The sequence below is a fragment of the Lutjanus erythropterus genome, chromosome 23, assembly GCF_056507025.1.
Source record: "Lutjanus erythropterus isolate fLutEry1 chromosome 23, fLutEry1.hap2, whole genome shotgun sequence".
Taxonomy (NCBI): domain Eukaryota; kingdom Metazoa; phylum Chordata; class Actinopteri; order Lutjaniformes; family Lutjanidae; genus Lutjanus; species Lutjanus erythropterus.
Window position 1 is genome coordinate 15485775 of NC_139339.1, and position 19655 is coordinate 15505429.

General features: G+C 39.5%; 1 protein-coding gene across 1 annotated transcript in view; it reads right to left on the minus strand.

Moving 5' to 3' along the window:
* Positions 1-19655, minus strand: part of gal3st3 (galactose-3-O-sulfotransferase 3) — a 44299-nt gene that overhangs the window by 21680 nt on the left and 2964 nt on the right. The window contains exon 2 of the mRNA XM_084712271.1: positions 4061-4100. The gene's annotated coding sequence lies outside the window, so the exon portion shown is untranslated. The remainder of the gene's footprint in view (positions 1-4060; positions 4101-19655) is intronic.

Consider the following 19655-nt stretch of genomic DNA (forward strand, 5'->3'; position numbering starts at 1 on the left):
AAGCGATACAAAGAACAACATAAAGAACAGCTTTTGTCATTAATAAGGTTTATTTAAAAGTTTTAAAGCTATTTTAAAGTTTATTAAATGCATGTTTTAAAAGATTTGTTGGATGTCCCACCCACTGTTGGAATCGTTTCAGGAAATATACAGCTACACTTGGCATTTTAACTGCTTACAGTAACTACTGGCTAATGTAGGACCTAATTATTGCCATCGACATCTTAGACATGTGGCAATGAAATAAGGTGCTGAAATCTGCGTCATGATTGTCGTATAGGAACCAAGTTTTGGTACCAGAAACCCCTCCAATACAGCCCAAAATGCTGGATGAGGGATCCATGAGCACCAATTTCTGTACCTTTTAACCTCCAAAACCAGACGTTGCTGCACAGTAGCCAAATTTTCTCGTATCAGAATCGGTATCAGGAATCAAAAAAACATATAAGACTATCTCTAGTATATATGCAGCCTCAATGTGGCCCCCTTCCCCTTTTACCACTGTCACAACTGTACAAATAACTGAAATAAGAGGTAAACACATGCAACTATAGTATACTGCAGGGTAATTAGTTATGCATTTTTAAAATTCTGCATAATCTGAAATCTTTGCATATTGTTCTCAACTTCTTTAGGTCTTCATTATACCCTTTTAATTTCATTTTACAGTTTTTGACTTATATAAACCACACACTCACTACTGTAGTCTGTAAGTCAGAAAACATCTTTAAAAATTATCCAATATGATTCAGCGGGCTGCGTGCCATTTTCCTGTACCTCTCTCTTCTGGTGGCCTTGTAGTCTTTCAAATAATTTTTTAAAACACTGTGTGAAGATATTTTTTTATAACTGTTTAATTCTCTTAATTAATTTAGTTTGATGTAATTGTAGTGTGATGTAGATCTGTATCCTGACTTAGTGTTGGCAGTTTTTTTTTTTTTTCAGGGATAGTTGGCTCCACAACAGTCTACAAGGGCTAAAGTACTGAAAAACTGAAAGAAAACATATCTGGTGCACAGATTTTGCTATTTTTGTGGATCTTGTCATGTGTTCTTCTGTCAAGGTCACTGGCAGGTTTTCCAGTATGAAATGGGAAAGGATGAGCATCTACAACTAGACATTAACTTGTATGTTGTTTGGTAATAGTTAAATAACTCAGTATCTTGGATTTGAACCAGTCGTCACACGCAGAGCTGGAAAAGTAAAAAAGAAAAAAGCATGAGTGCGCGTTTCTGTGTTTCTCTGAGAGTAACGGCGATGGAGAAACGATTTGATGTGGTGGATTTGCGGCTGAAAAACTGTATCACTAATCTTAGTTTAAAGGATTAGTTGGCAATAACAATACTGTTGACCCAGCGGGCCTGGCCCTGCTGACCCGGTCTGGAGCTCCCTGTTGCTGCCCCGATCCCACTTAGTCTGAGCACACATGCTGCCAACACTACACTGACATTACTGTTACCATTATAAAAGGTTGTGGTACTAGTTGTAGTAGTATTGGTAATGGTAAAAGTAGTTTAAGCATTAGTGCACTCTTTCCCCCATGCTTTCCCTGAGCTAATTGTAAGTCACTAAATTATACCATATATGTCCTGACAGGGATATGATAAGAATATGATAGGATAGGATTAAAATGGTAAACTGTGAACAAGTGTTCTGATTTTTTATGATTCATTAGGCATTCTTTTGGCTATTTCTATACTGCGTTCTTGAATAATACTACTGATTATATTATTCAGAGACTGGGAGAGAGGACCCAAAAACAAATCTCTGTCTTTCTCAAGTCTGCCCTGCCCCCCAGCTGAATTAATTACGTCTGAAACGCGGCCAACAACGAGAATTTTGTCAACAGATGCGTTTCCTCTGATTTCAGTTCTTCCTCCTGTCTTTCTTTTTTCTTTTAGGTCACCAGCAGAGGAGCAGAGTGCAGATTGATCGTTCATGTCAGAGAGAGAATGAAAGAAATAGGATTCAGTCAGTAGTTTGGAGCTTAGGTTGTACAAATTTGGGGGATATAAAGGACTTTAAGATAATCTAGGAAAACTGCATCACAATAAGAAAAAAATGTTGGCACTAGGGAAATATTTCCATTACCGTTGAAAATGCCTTTGCTCACAAAAATGAACATATCTCAAAAACTAAAAAATAGAAATAGTTCAAATAACTAAATAATAACTAACTGGACTGTTCAGAAATACTCCAATAATTCCATATTTACAAATCTCCCTTGTGTGTTTAGTTTATTTAATCTGATAAAAAAAAATGTGTATTTTTCAAATTTAGGACAAATTTTCAGTAGTTCAATTATGTTTATTGACTCATATCATATTGTAGCTTAAGTTGTACTCTGAAAAATAAAGGTGCTAACTAGAACCATAAAACATTCTTTCGCTAGTCCCTACAGGACTTTGGTTCCTATTAGAAAGGTTCCACTTGGAAGTTTTTCAGAGATTTCTACCTAGAACCCAACATAAAGGGTTATACCTAGAACCATCTGTGAAAAAAACTATTAAGGGTGCTAACTAGAAACGTTGGTTGTATTTAGAACCCATCCAGGGGGTTCTACCGAGAACCTTTCTATGTTCCAACGGTTTTATCTGAAACCCACCCAGGGGGTTCTACTGAGAATCCCTTTACATTATAAGGGTTTTCTAGAAACCACCCAGAGAACCTTTTCATATGATACAACAGAGAACACTTGACGAAAGAATTCTTCAAGAATTTCAACAGAACTCCTTTGAAAAGGGTTCTTAATGGAACCTTTAGTCTTATGAAGAGCCCTTGATGAACCATTGCTTTAAAAAGGGTCAGAAGCACATGGTTCTGGGTAGAACATCAGTCCTTCAGGAAGAACCTTTTTGGAACCCTTATTTCTGGGAGTGCAGCGGTGAAGGTTAGGACAGTATTTGAGATGATCAGATTCAGCTGTACTTGTTTCCCTCACCAGTGTTTGCTGGGAGAACTGGGAATTTTACAATGGTTCAATCTGTCCAGACTTTACTACCCACCTCAGGGGTTTAAACCAGTTACCCTACAGGTTCATTTAACCTTTCTAACTCGCCTGAGGGGATGTTGTGTGTACTGTTGAAAAATACAAGTTTACAACAGCAGCCATGAGGTGAATTAAACCAATAAATCTGCAGCAGGAACCAGCAGTGCCAGAGTTTAGAAGTTCAATTAGTACAACTATGTAAAAATTGCCTTCATGGTATGTTAAGGTCCTTTGTGTGGAAAACAATATCGACCACATTGCAAAACAGTTATAAAATCTGGGGCAATGGCATGGAAACCACATTCAGTTGATGCGATCTTGAAAAGAGATGCCATTACCCCGATGCAGAACCCTAACCCTACCCACACTGCTGCATTTACAAACACAACATAGGCTAATGAGCCGATAAGCCCCCGTGCAAGCAGCAATAAGCAAGATCAATACAAACTGGATCAATATAACATCACTCTGATAGTGGAAATCCCTGCAAGCAATTAGATACCGCTTGAGAAGGCGGCGTCCTCGTTTATACCCAATTATGACTGGGTCAAATGGGCTTAATTGTGTGTCTAGTTTGTTGATTATCGCTGAAGCAAGCAAATCACCCCGTTTATCATACTGATAGAAGTGAGGTCCCCGGTTAATTCTTGTTGCGTCTGCGGTGATAATTGGGAAATTAAAAAGCAAATAAGCCATAATATTGTGGTTGGTGTTTCAGGATAACTTGTGGAGTAATTAGTGAGAGGAATAGGCAGAGAGGATGTCCAGTTCTGATTAGACCTTACAAACAGAAGTGTTTCACTCAGGACTGTGAAGTGAATATTTATCAAAGAAACGAAAAAAACATCTAAGAAGGGAATGAGATTTGAAGGCAAACTGAAATGAATTTCAATCCTTAAGGCCAAAAAAGCACCGAAAGCGCTGAATGATGCACATCAGTTAATGCTCCTATGGCAAACTGCAGGCATCAGAACCAGCAGTATTTTGGAAAAAAAAGTTGCTACCAGTAAAGGCACTGGAAAGCAGCCATTCTGGTGGATGAAAGTCACACAAAGCACAGCTGATCCTTACCTTTGTATTCTTTTTAGCGCTCTCCAAACAGGTTCTGTGCCTGCAAAAAAAAACAAAGCAAAAATACACTAGAATTACCACATTGTAGTTGAATGCCTCCACCAACCAGTTCCAGTATACAGCTCCAGTTTACAGTTGTAGTTTAAATCCATGCCTGTATAATATGCGTAGTGAACGGAATAAAAAATGTAGTTAGTGTATTTTTGTCACTATATTGATATGTATGATTCCAGTTGGAAACATGTTGTTTTAGACAGATACTGTTTTTTACAGAGGAGGACAGAGACAGACTCATGAAGAGTCCTCAACTATGATGTTAGAGTGAAGCTGACCTTTGACGGAATTTCTTCAAATTGAGATATATCACATTGACAAGAATGAGACAGATGGACACTGTGACCTTGAACTTTGACCATTAAATTCTAATTAGTTCATCCTTGAGTCCAAGTGGACTTTTTTTTTCTTTTACCAAATTTGAAGAAATTCCATCCTGGCGTTCCTGAGATGTCGCTTTCATGAGAACGGGACAGCCATGAGGTCACAGTGACTCTGAACTTTTACCTTTGATCACCATCCTCTGCATCCTCTGTACACCTGTACTGGATGGAGGTGTGGCTGGCTGCACAGCAGTTATACAATGTACAGCTTCACTTAAGTAAAAACTACTTTATTTGCTGATTTCAGATGTTTAAAAAATAATGTATTAAGCTTGTTGACTCTGAATTAAGCTTTGTGGCTGGTAGGGGACCACACGTGCGCCCTCTGTTGGCTGGGGGCCGCTGGTAAAGAGTCCCCCTGCTATGAATACGACAGGCAACATGTCTTCTTGTGAACGTGTCACTCACACACATGTGGTTGTAATGTCTTTGAGGCTCAGCTCTGGCACTCAGCGGAGCAGAGAGGTCAAAGAATAACTGCTGGGCTGACAATAGGAGGGTCTCATTCTCCAGTGTCAGCTCCAACTGTCACTTCCGGGCCGGAGCAGAACGGCATCGGAACGACGGATTCCAAATTCCAGATTCTTCACAGTGAGTGTCAGTCTTGCTTTGTGCCGGGCAATGCCTCCAGATAGCCGCCCGCTCCGAACTGAGAGCCGGAGTCTGAATAATTAACCACAATGGAACAATAAACACGGTGTTCTCACAAGTTCTCCTCATTCTAAAAATGTCAAAAGCAGATGGCACACTGCCTGTGGCAAAACTTTGGTGTAGAGCGAAGAGAGAGGCGAGAATGGAGTGAAAAGCAAAAAAAAATAAGGGAGGCGAGATAGCAAATAAATGGTATTTTTTTGGCAAAAGAAGGAAGGAGGGCAAATGACTGAACCACGTTTTATTTGTGAGCGCACTGAGGTAAATGAGGTGAGACCAAACTGAGTTACATAAAAATAAAACATAAAAGTGCAGTGAAAATATAACTGTCTTCACTAACAGTTACAGATTATGCTGGAGTGTATATTTTAATGCATCACTGCATCACTGAAGAGAGGAAATAAGGCACAGATAGTGATGGAAAGACCAAAGAATGTGGAAAAACTGATTTTCAGAAGGCAGATGATCACACAGATGAGAGAAAAAGATAAAATGTGTTGAACTGAGAGAAAATATGTGGACAGAAGGTCGTTGAAATGATGGAGGCCAGTTTCAATAACACCAGACCGAGAATAAAAGGACAACACTTCCACATTGAACAAATGTGGCCGTCCACATGCTTTACTTTCTCTTTCCTGTTTGGCAGCAAAGAAGCCAACTTCTGGGACTGATGTCTGTCTGATTGTTACCATGATTAAATGTCTTCTACAGTGAAGCAGTTAGGTCCTAATGAGGTTATGTTGATGAGACCATGACCAAGGAAAACAAATACTGGCAAATATTCAAATGCGGTGCTTCCTGCTTCAATGAATTGACGATTCAACCGTAACTTATCATGGCAGACTTTAGATTTCTTCACATGCTAAAGCAGCGTGTGGCTGTAGTAAGAGCAACTCTCCATACATAAAGGGATGGGATGGTGGTTTCTTTTACTATCCTCTCCTTAACTATTTGCAAACTCATTTTAGCCAAAAAATATGGCACCACACCAGCCAGAAATGCAAAGCCTGCTCTTGTGTACTGCCTGAAATCAAGGTCCAATTATTTCGAGGAAGAAAACGATGTCAACAAGAATGTCGATGCTAAATCTGACACATCAAAGCAAAGGTTGCAATGAAAAATCAAGAAAAAGTAATGTAATGTAAGACATAGTGTAAAGTAATGTATCACTCACGTTTGTTTAGTCTTTAAAGAAGCTAATGCTTGATTGTGAGCTCATGACAACAGTCTGGTGTTTGCCCCTAAAATCACAGCTGTGGTAGAAAAACATTATCCACAAGAATATGCCCTAAGTGCACTTTTCCTTTAAGATTTTAATCTTGCTTGAGAAAACCTTAGCAGAGGACACATGTTAACTGCTGCAGGGTTCAAACACGCCAACTTCCAGCTACAGGAGAGTCGATCTGACCAATGGTCCAGCTTGTAGACAGAGTAGTGAGGCAGACAGAGATCCACAAAGTGAAAAAAGGAATATTGAGTGGAGGGCAGCCAGACTGGGGCGAGTGAGGAAGCAGTAACAGTGCTCGCCCTGCTGCTGCTGAGGGAAGCTGTGTAAGACTGTAATCAGATTTCACACACCGCTCGAGCATCTCACCCAAACACCCAGCCTCCTTTGCAGTCGGCTGGTGTGTTACAGGAAAAGTAAAAGAAAAGGAGAAGGTGTTCTTGAGAGAACAAGTGTGTGTGTGTGTGTGTGTGTGTGTGTGTGTGGATTCGTGGAGTTATTGTTGCACATTTATGTGTATATGATGATTATTTGTCCATGCAGTGTACACTAAGGGTTCCAAAAGGGTTCTTCCTCAAGAGCTGAGGTTCTACCCATTAGAACCATATGCTTCTGAAGAACCCTTTTGAAAAAAAGAGTTTGTGAATGGTTCTTAATAAGACTAAGAGATCATTTAAGAACCCTTTTTGTCCAAATAACCCTTTTTAGAAGAAAGAGGTCTCTAAGGATTGTTAAAATCCTTGAAGTATACTTCTGTCAAGAGTTTGTCAATGATTCTTTGTAACATGCTATATGGGTACATTCTAGATAAAACTCTTGAAATATAAAAAGGTTCTAAATGGAACCCCCTGGGTGGGTTCTAGATAAAAGCCCTGGACTATAAAAAGGTACACCGAGGGTTCTCTGTAGAACCTCTCATAGGTTTTTCTGGATGAAACCTCCCACAGATGGTTCTAGGTATAACCCCTCATGTTGGGTTCTAGGTGAAACTCTCTGAAAGGGTTCCAAGTGGAACCTTTACAAAAAGAGAACGAGGTGAAGAACCTGTCATGGTTGTAGTCAGTTAAGTGTATGTATATGTTTGTGTGTGCAGTTGGTGTGTGGGTGTGCCATGTGTGTATCTAACTGCTTGCACACCTGTATTTACTGTGTCTGTGCCACGCTTGCTCTTATTTGCGTGTTTGTGTGTTCATGTGTGTCCATGCTGTTGCTCTTCTGTCTTTGTGAGGTCTTTGTGTTTTGAGCTCGAGAATATTTTTGCAACGTTAAGACATTTTGGTCAGTTCTCTTTAAAAGGCCATTTTGAGGGTTCACATTTTGTTTTTAGGGTTAAGCTTAAATTTAGGTTAAGGTAAGCTTAGCCCCGTTTATGACCTGTTTGCACCGGCCACTGCCAGACTTAACATACTGAACATCCCAGGAGAGGAGCAGAGCAGATTGGCACAATCTGTGGAAATAGATGGATTTAAACATTGGTTTCTACCCATTCCAACATTGTATCATGCTGGGCAGCAAAAAAACAACTGTGAGATTACAAAATTACATCTGAAGAAAAAAACTAGGAAAAAATAGCGTCTTGACTTTTCTCCAAAAATTTGCATAAGAAACACCAAAATCACACAGTAATGCTGAGACCAGCCATGGGGATAAATTAACCATATATTTAGGTTAAAGGGATAGTTAAATATCAACAGCAGTTTAATTTAATTGTGTGCTATATTTAAAATATTTTCCCTGTTTCACCTTGCTGCCCAACAGCCTTTTCTGATGGGGAAACAGCTGTTATATAAGGCAAATATTGTACTCTCCAGACCAACCAGACTCCATTGGCAAAATCAGTCATTTTATGTTGCAGAACACAGGAGATGCTGGTCTCACACTGCCTCAACTGGTTAGTTTGTGTTATTGTGTGAGTTAGGTGTTAAATGTTAGTTTGCATTCACTAAAGTCACACAATGACACAAGTTAACAGATTGATGCAGCAATGCATCAGCAACTCCTGTGTTCTGTGAGGTATCGGTCTTTAACAAGGTCTTGTTTTTGCCAATAAAGTCTGGTTGAGCAAGAGAAAGTTTGGCTTATATAACTTCACAACATCATCCAACAGTATATTTTGTTATTGTTTTGACAGACAGGCCCTTAGTGGCAGAAACGACATGCAGTGCATATGAGCTGCTCATTAAAATGTTTGCATAAAAAGTGGGAAAACTATGAAAACAAAATCCAAGTAGTCTGAAACTCGAATTATTTTTTATTAACGGGTTTATGGCTGGAGAATGCATTAGCAGCAATGAGTGTCCTCAAAAGAATAGAAGAACAAATGTGTGTGCTTGTTTCTGTATGTGTCTACCTGTGTTGTGCTTTCCAGGATCGTGCTGTTAGGGCACAGCCAGCTACTCTGTAATGGCCTGATAACAGAGACCCTCCGGCCAGAAAACAGATTAATTAAGGGGCCAGACTAGAACCCCCAAGGGAGGGCCCCTTCTGAAACCCCCCCTTTACCCACCACACACACACACACACACACACACACACACACACACACACGCATACAGACACTTGTGTGAATAAATAAAGCACATGCACATTCATAGCAAGCAGACCTCGTTAACTCACAATCACAGAAGTTCACACATAGACACAGGTAAGCATGCCACAGGAACACACACAGGTTCACAACATTCCTGTGTGCCCCTGTGGATTTGAAGTCCTCTTCTAACTAACACTGGCAGGGTGTGTAGGACTCCGGAGGAAACACCTTTAGCACTTTACAGAGGCTTTTACTCGCTTGCCTGGGCAGCTCAACACTCTCATTAAGTTCCTCCTGTTTATTAGATGCAACATATGGTTTCAGGATGAAAAAAAGGGGCGAAGAAACAAATTAATAAGTTTGAATCACTTGTGTTAAAGCAGCCTTTATAAATTATAAGCTTTACTTAGGGATGGGAATCAAGAACCTGTTACAAATTAACAGTCAATTAAGCAAGTTGGCAGTGGAGCTTTTGCACATCTGAGTCACATGCATGTCTTTGTTCTGCTGTTTCCACAGTTGTGCCAGAGTTGTGGATTGAAGTCATACTCAGGTCACAAATTTGATGACTTTTTACTGGAATTGACAAAAAAAAACAACAACTTGCAACTCGGCTTTGACTTTAACACCAATGACTTGCGACTTCACTTGGACTTGAGCCTTTTGACTGAAACCTTCCACCAAGCCCACAGTGTGTTAGAGTGGCTGCAACCTACTACTTTATTCTCCATTCGAGGTCTGTTCTTGGGGATTGTTGCAACATGTAGTCAAGTAGAAATCAAGAAGAAGACACGAAATAAAGTAAGGTTAACAAAGTGATTTAACGTTACAGTGGATTCCCACTCCAGAGAGGATGAGGACATGGTATGATCAGGTCAGGACAGGAGGCGTAAAGCGTAAAGGAGGCTTGTTTCATGTCATAACAGCTAAGTAACTTAGCTGAAGCTAGAAACTCAGGGTTAAATTATGACTTCTTAGGACAGGAAAGTTTAGGACTTGACTTGGCCACTTGTCAGTCTTGACTTAAACTTGCCTGTCTTGATTTTTGCTTAAGACTTGACTTGGGACTTGTCAGTCTTGACTCAGGATTTGAGTGCAAAGACTTACTTTAGACATGCAAAACAATGACTTGGTCCTACCTTTGGTTGACACTGAAAACCCACATAGGCCTTTTTGTTCTCCACACAGAAAATTCATCAGTCAATTCAATCAATAATTGCAGTGGCTGTCATGGTTTGGGGTTTTTGTTTAGTAATTTCCTGTTTTATTTTGTAAGTACTTTCCTGAGGTGTCTTTGTTGATTCAAATTTAGGCCTTTTTGATTCCTGATTAGTGCATTGGGTTTATTATTCTTTGTGGTTTTGTGGACACTGTTGTTTCGATTTATCTTTGTTGGACTTGTTTTTGCCTGGACTCTTCAGCTGCCTTTTGTTATTTAGTGTTCTGTGCCTTCTTGCCAGTAAGTTTATTAAAGTTACTCCCATGTGTCTTGACTGCACTTTGGGTCGCCCTTAGAACTGAACTTTGACACTGGTATCAGTAAAATCTTTTTCCCATTTCTAGCTGTAGTCCTTGAAAACAAACTATCCAGATATCTTAAAATAAGCTGCCATCGTATTCAGATTGCACATAAAAATCCTGTCTTTAGGCAAAATAAAAAAACAGGATTTGAGGTAAAATCCTTTTGTTGTATGAACAAATCCTGACAAGTATGGACTGTCATTTTTCTGAAATCCTTAGAAAGGAAGTGTAAAAATGGATTTGTCTGTACGGTATTAATGCCAAATTCATCTAAAGATTACAATGTGCCACAAAGAATAGCACTGCATTTGTCAGCACTGTTCAGTCCTTGAAGGTGTCCTGTATTAATCCTTAACCGAATGCTTTCACCTTGTAGGCTATTGAATAAGAGGTAATATGATGCACTGTAATAAAAATGAAGCTGAGTTTGAGGACTTTCAGCAGAGGTATTCATCTATTTTACAAGCTGTACTCAGAGGAGACAAAGAGAAATGCACCATTAAAACCAGACAACAATGAAAAAGCTCCTTATCACGACATACACTGTACTTCTTTTTAAAAGTCAGTGGTGACATGAAACTTTCTGATGAAGCCCCCCATTGAAGCAGACGCTGAAAAGCGATATTCAGTTTGCAGTGTCTGGTTTCTAGATTATCTTGTACAACGGATTCTATAGACAACGTATCGAATGGCTTGTTGTTGCAGACCCTGGAGTCGATAGCCAACCCAGTGTGTCCGTAATGGCCAGTCTCATTTGTTCTGCTGGACGATCATGCTTTGTTTGATGTGGGTTTCTTTGCAGTATAAGCCTTGTCGTTTTTTTGTCCTCAGAGGGGTTTGTGTTTCCTCAGGGTTCATGGGAACAGCACCACTGAGAGGGCAATGCTGGGATGTAAATACACCGCCCCCAACTTTGTCAATCAGAACTGTGATCAACACCAGAATACACCAACACCACCACAACTGTGCCTGCCCTTATTTCACTTCAGGTTTCAGTTCAGGGACACAGAGGAAAACAAAACACTCGAACACCTTTTCCACCACATAAGCTCTGGTTCTTCTCTGAACTGCAGCCTGCATTTCCACCAGTTTTGAGTGGAACCATTGCAATCAAGAACGCTGTCAAAAGAGGGCGCTGCACAATGACCAACATCCTGTAAAATATGACGCACCCGATTTGGTTCCCATGGAAAACCTAGTTTTTGGCCCCAGCAACCAACTGTTCAGGTTCAGGTTTGGAACCAGTTTATTTTTGGTGGAAATGCTCCAAACGGATTGAAATTAGGTGCTTGAACCTGAGCTGGGCTGGTTCCTTTTTGGTGGAAAAACCTAAAACATAGCATTGGGTACACTTATATAAATAATCATTCTAAAGAGGTTCTTCCTAAAGGGCTGAATCACTTGCAGAATGAACCCTGGCTGGGTTCAACTTGAAATCCTTGTTATATTAAAGGGCACCCAATAGAACCTGCTGGGTTGGTTCATGTTAACAAGACTTTACAAGACAAATAGTTCTGGATGGAACCTCCAGAGAGGGTTCTGGGTGGACCATAGACACCATAGAATGGTTCTCTGTAGAGCCCCTCATAGGGGGGTTCCAAATGGAATCTTTAAGAGATGGTTCTTTATGCTAAATTCTGGGTAGAAACTTCTGAAAGTGCTCCAGATGGAACCTTTATATAAAAAAAGAGTTCTGCCAGGAACCAAAAAGAGTAATTGTATGGTTCTATTTAACAGTTTTATTTCTAAGAGTATACGTCATGTATCTAATCCCATGTAAAGCAAGATAATCTGATTATGGGGACAGTTATGTAAACTCTAATCTCATTATCTTAATCAGAATAAGAGGTATAATCATGAATTGATTGGCACAAATGCTAAACTTTCATGCACAATATTTTGATTTGTTATTACAAGCTCTATTTCACGGCTCTTCCAGAGCTTTCAGCCGTATCACACAATCCTCCTCAGTAGATGTAGTTTGCCTGGTTGGTGTTGTTTTCTAATGCTGCTTTCATTTGGAAATTCTGAGACGGTAAAGCAGATAGAATTTCAGTGAACAATAGCAGAATGATAAAATTAGTAGAGATGTTCCAGTACCATTTTTACTATTGTACTGAACTGAACTTTGCATAACAGCCAATACAGAGCACCGATCCAATATCAATGTGTTAAAAAAAAAAATCTCTTTTTTTTTTTTACAACAGCTGAATACTACAAACCCTGAATGTGATATGATTGCTATCATTGTTGTATGGTCTGGCTCAGGTCTTGGCACTATCAGAGGCATTTAGGTGAAGCCAACAGAGAACACCAGCAACAGTAATGGAGGACAGCACTGTCATCCAAAGTTTAAGTATTTTACACTTTTGCCGTCCTCCATGACGGGATTTACAACCATAAATTATTATTAGAAGTCCAACGTCATAAAAATAATACGCATTAAAGGGTCACAATCTCCCTCTGAACGGTGTCTCTGACTGTCCACTCCCCATAGTTAATAAAAACATTGATGCACTCATCTGAGTCGCCTTCAATCATTACCCTGTACTCAAAGCAATAAGATTAACAAGGAGCATCAAGTGCTTTGCTGACTCTTTTTGCCCTGCATGTTGCCTCTCAGGCTACATACAAACTGCCCTTTCTTATCGCTGGAGGTTGTTGAGGCAGAATAAAGGGCAGGAAAGGGGGCTTATTTTTTAACATTTACATTTCCATTTATCATTATTGTAGCCCTAAAGGGATTCTTACATTCCCCAATTGTGTAGCCTGTACACAGAATTTAGAAAATGTTTAAATAACTAAAATGTGAATCATAGCCCTCTACATTTTGCCTTCTGAGGCTATATGGATGCCAAATCCAAAAAAAGAGAAGTCTCAGAGGAAAATAGAGAATTTAATAGTTGTGGCTCCAGACAGATTTGTTTTCGTTTTTCTTTTTTGGCCAAAAATGGATCTTTTGAGAGCTGACCCTTGCCCTGAAGAGATGCTTAAACTGAAACAGTCAAAAATAAACCATGATGCACCGTTTTCTTTGTAGTAAAGATGCAAATACAACAATTATCTATCAGAGGGCATCTGTGAAGGACATTTAAAATGATTTAGTAGGATTACAGGGCCACATTTCTAGTTTTTCTTATACTACTAACCCATTTTAACCAATTTCAGCATAATCTGTTAGTTGCTTGATTGATTTAAATGTTTTTTTTTATTTCAAGAGGATGGTGCTCCTTTTAATAAAGATCAACTAGTATCGTAATCCAATTCATTCATTCGTTCATTCATTCATTCAATAGAAATTCAGAGATTTACATTTGTATTTTTGTTATACTGCTATTATTATGAAAAGCACTTTAACCAGTTTCCTCATAATCTGTTAAATTACAGCTATGAAAAATTCCATACAGATACAATCCAGAGAGTATTTCACTCTGAAACCAAATTTCTTACAACATCCCACCTTCTCTGAAGAAAAACTCCTGTTACTGTTTCACTTTTATTAAAGTTACTCAGACTGTTCATGAGAGGATTCAGAGAACTGCGTGAATACATAAACAATGAAGATCAGATAATCACATTAATGAAAATTAAATTAATGAAAAAATCCGAGTCAGGCTTTAACTGACCAGGAAGGACTCAGAGGCCAGACAGAAGTTTGTACGACCACAACAACAACAACCAGACGGAGATGCTCTCAGTATTAATAATAAATAATGCATTCCGTGTTATGCGGAACAGCAGGGCCATCCAGATACAGGACTTTGCTCCCATAATCTTTCCTGCCCAGACCATTTTAATCCAGGGTCTGCTGGAATCTGTCTGTCCGACATCTACAAGTAGATGAAAACGTTCGCACCAAGGGCAGCTCCCCTGGAGCCGGGCCCAGACCCTGACAAAACCCTCGTCCATCTGTCTTCATCTGGCACCAGCGGCCGCAGACGAAACCACGGCCGACACACAACCACAATAAAAGCATCTTTTAATTTTTGACAGGGGATACAGAGTGCTCTAGAATAAATATTAAACCATTTTTGAAGTCTTTGCCACCTTATTAACATCTGAGAAAAAAAGTCTTGCTGATGTGCAGATCTCTCTTAGATAGGCTCGCTGGGGAATCAAGTTGACTTAAAAACAAGCAGAAAAGGGGCTGAGAGGTCATTTTTTATATTTACACAATCTACCTACATATGTATCATATCTGATCTCACCTCTAATCTGAAATACAGTAGCATTTGTGTGTGAGCTTGCACAAATAAGCCTGCACATCAAAAGCAATTTGCCACAATGAGGCAAATATGCACCTTTGTGCTAATGCATCAAAGTGGTTGAAAGTGGTTGGACAGTTTTCAATGTTTATTTGTGTGTGCTTGAAGGGATAGTTCTGATTATTTGAAGTGGGATTGTATGAAGCACTTATCCATAGTCAGTGTATTTCCTACAGTAGATGGTGATAGACAAGCCGCCAGTTTGGGGAAGTAGAGAGAAGTGCTGGCATGGAAGCAAAGCTATATAATGCTGTGGACATGGTCAGCTGCAAAAGGTAATTTAGCCACCAAAAAAAGGTCCATCTAATAAAGTCATTATCAATTTAAGTATAAGCAATATTTCGAATATTTTCACAGTGTTACCTTGCTGCCAGACAGCCTTTTCTGATGAGAAACCACCATTAAATAAGCCAAATATCACTCTCTCCAGAGCTGCCAAATTCCATTGGTGAAAACTTGAAAAACTGAAAAATTTGCCATTTTATCTCGTAGACCACAGGAGGTGCTGGTCTACCACTGCCTTGATGTGTTTGTTTGTTTGGATCATTGAGTGACTCACCAAAGTCGCACAAAACACAAATAAACCTAACAACTCCTGTGTTCTGTAAGGTAAAATTACTGATTTTGTCTCATGAATTTGGTTGGTTTGGAGAGAGAGTGATATGTGGCTTATATAAAAGGCTGTCTGATTGCAAAGTTAAGTGCTAAAAATATAAATATAGCATGCATGAATTGATATTGATTATTTTATATGAATCTTTTTTAAGTGTCTAAAAAACCTTTTCTTGCTGACCCTGTCAACAGTACATTGCTTAGCTTCCATGCCGGTACTCCTCTCTGGTTCTCCAAAGTAGGAGTATGTCGACAGCCATCTACTGTAGGTCATACACTGACATAACTGCCTCATGCAACCTCACTTCAAATAATCCAAACTATCCCTTTAAGCCAACAGAAGATCAAGTGGATGGTGTGTGTGACTGTATTTGTGTGTGTTTCTGCAGGCTAGCCAGGGTCAAACCAAGAGGTTTGTTAACATGGAACATTAATCTCGCTTGGGCTCACAATCACATGTTGCAATATAAATGCAGACACACACACACACACACACACACACACACACACATACACACACACACACACACACACACACTCCCTCAGTTCTCTGCGGCGAGCCGAGATGCCCACAAGTAAATTTTTAATCACAAGCGCTCTAATCACTCAGGCCATCTTAAACACCAGTCACGACCTCCACTAACACACATCAAGAAGACCTGCTGATCCTGACAGCCTCAGTTACAAACACCACATCATCATGTACCACAAAATACAGAGAAGAAGAAAGACGACTCTTTATCTGTGCCCCTGTATGATTTCACTACCTTTCATTCTAAGCTTTACTGCCACTGGCATGTTTTCAGTTCCTTCTTTTCCCCCAAATCACCATCAGGAGGGGTTTTTCCTTTTGTCATCTCTTGTATTCACTAGTAAGAATTTGATCTCAGAAGACTTGGCAAGTTAAATAAAGGTTAAATGACGGATCAAGGTATAGACATGAAGAAGAAACTGCAGTGGGTGCAAAACACGAAAGGTGACACTGGGAGCCAGTGTTTTACCCATGTATGTAATCATGTCAATCATTTTTTCATGCACATTACATCTTCTTTTAATAATAGCTTTTTAATAATTAATGAAATAGAAGAATACTGCAGATTTCAGAATGTGATTGTGATTGTAACATAATATATATTTAACACTAGCCAGTGACAGTTTAAGATTAGATCTGCTGTCATTTAGGATGGGAGAAAGGTGTAAACATTTAGAAATGACGATGGCGACTGAAGATATTTTGGCAAATACTAATGTTCATTTTCATTGTTGATTAATCAGTGGATCCTTTTCTTGATCAATCGATTATTTGTTTGGTCAGAAAATGGTGAAACATGTCAATCGGTCGTTCTCAAATAAGAATTGTATTAAACATGCTATATGAGCTTTAGAACCCTTTGGAAAACAAATGTAAGTTAAGCCTCCACTATGCAAACATCCAAAAATGCTCAAGCTCATCTGAGATGGACTGACACAAAGCCCATATTTAAAATTGTTTTAGGAAATCATGGACGTCATGTCTTTCGGAATAAAAAGGAGACGGACTACCCTGTGTTAGTGTTCATGACATGGCTAACTGTCACATCTGTGAAGGCCCAATTAATGCTGAAAGGTACATACAGGGATTGTGCCTTCCAGACAAGGTCTTTTACAGAGACGTCCCTGCTCATTTTTAGCAAGTCAAAGCCAGGACACATTCTGCATGCATTCCAACAGGGTGGCTTCATGGTAAAACAGTTCAGGTCTGGACTGACCTGCCTGCAGTCCAGACCTGTTTCCCAGCGAAAACGTGTGGTGCATTATGAAGCACAAAATGTTGAGCACCTGAAGTCATAAATCAAGCAAGAATGAGAAAGAATTTCACTTTCAAAACTTCAACAATTATTTTCCTCCGTTACCAAACACTTACTGAGCGGTGTTAAAAAAGGTGATGTAACACAGTGGTAAACAGCCTCCTGTCCTGACTTTTTGAACGTGTTGCAGGCATCAAATTCAGGATGAGTGTACAAAAAAATAAATAAATTAGTCAGTTTGAGTATTAAATGTCTTTTTGCAAATAATTTCTTTAGGTTATTATTTACATTTTACACAACATCCCAACTTTAATGTAATTGGAGTTGGACATCAGATTCTGTTGCTCCAAGGTGTTACCCACACTGGCTCCTGGACTCCTCTGCAAACAGCCTGACAGTGACTTGGACAAATGGAGGAATTTATGTTACATACCAAGATTTCTGAGTCATTTTGCTCCAGGGGAAGCAGTAAACAGTTCTGCCTTTTTGGCTCGGGGCCTGAAAACTGGCATCTTCAGGGACAGTGTAGAGCCAGCAGCCACGGAGCTGTATATCATAGTCTAATATTGTATAAATAAACTCCTTTCCCAGAGCGTCGGCCTTTAAAGGGCGCCCTCAGTCTAAAAAGACTCTTGTGATGAGGTTTAACATAACGCTGCAGTGAATCTTCGTCAGCACAACACACTTTATCATATTGACTTTTTTCAAGAGGCTTGTGTGTGTGTGTGAGTGTGAGCCTTTATTTACGAGCGTGTGTGTGTGTGTGTCACTGTTCTCCCCTCCTCTCCCCCCTCCCTCACCGCCTCACCTCCATTGTTATTCCCCGCTTTGCTATTCTCCAAACAGAGCACACATTCATCACTCGGTCTTGTGCCTTTTCTTACGGACACACCAGGAGAAATAAAAAGGAACCTTTTCAGGTCTGCGCTTGTAAATGACCTGCCGCGAAAGGGTTTATTAAGTCACCTTCCCTCCCTTCTCCTAACCCACTTCCTAAAGACACAGAGGAGGAGGACGGACACAAAGAGAGGAGACAGACAGATAGACAGGACAAGATTGGGCAGACACTGTACAGAGGGAAAAAGGTGACGAGTTCGGAAAAGCATTAAGATTACGTTTACAATTGTGTGGTCTTAAATGCATAACAAATTAGTAAGGAAATGGTCTTCCTTATGTCCACCCATCGGTAGAGCTGCAACAATTAGTCGATGAATCAATTCAGTCAGTCAGCTAATCACCAGCTGTTTTGATAATTGATTAATTACTTTAAGTCATTTTTTTAAATGAATAGTTCTCCAAACCAACCAAACTCCATAGGCAAAATCAGTAATTTTACCTTGCAGAGCACAGGAGTTGCTGGTCTACCACTGCCTCAATCCGTTATTTTGTTTGTGTTATTGTGTGACTTTGGTGTTTTAAAAGGCTTGTTTGGATTCATCGAGGTCTCACAATAACAGAAAGAAATTAACTGACAAGAGGCAGCAATAGACCAGTAACTCCCGTGGTCTGTGAAGTAAAATTACTGATTTCTCCAATGAAATTTGGTTGGTTTGGAGAGAGTGATATTTAGCTTTTTTTAATTTCAGTTTCCCATCAGAAAAGGCTGTTCAACAGCAATGTAAAGCTATGAAAATATTCTGAATATAGTGTACACTTAAATGGATGTTGAATTTTTTAGGTGGACCTTTTTTAAGTGACTTAAAGACGTTCACAGTTGTTGCTAAGCTGCTGGTTCTCCTCTTTGCTTCTCCAAACTGGGGCGTGCTGACATCCTCTGTAGGTAATACACTGATTATCAATAAGTACCTCATATAACCCCACTTCAAACAATCTGAACTATTCCTTTAAGAAAAAAATGCCCAAATTCTCAGCGTCCTGCTTCTCAAACATGAATATTTTCTCAATTCTTTAGTCCTCTATGGCTGTAAACTGAATATATTTGGGTTGCTCCGATGTTATTTTGTGATATTGCATGGACCAAACAGCTAATCGTGAAAATGGTCAGCAGTTTAATCCATAATGAAAATCACCATTAGTTGCAACAGATACCAACTGGGAATGAAACATGTCAGCATGCTGGCATTTTTTCATCTTTTTGTGCCGATAATTGTCATCAAGCATCTGCAAAGAGTTCGTAGATGCGTGTGTGTCACCAGATTATTTGCTTAACAGTGACAAGTGCAGTTATAACTCCCCAGTTTGCCTGTGAAACTGTTGCAAATCATTTTGATGTTTTCAAGGACTGCCGTGTTAGTAAAATCTTTTCAAGAGGGATACATCGTGCTTTACAAGATATTTTCAGATGTCATATCTCTGTGGAGAGTAAGACAATGTTTTTTGAACTTGTTCCTCAAGAACGGTTAAAAGGAAAAAAGGAAAGGAACAGGTTATCACAGGAGTCCAGCGTTAAATGCATGGATGGACATTTACAGTCAGAGAAGATAACAGCATAGGTTTTAACCATGAATTGAAATTATTTGTGTCACACTGGGAAAACTGGGTTAACTATGTAATGCCCCATAGGCCAGACTATATTTTCATAATCTATTATTTTACTGCACGGTAAT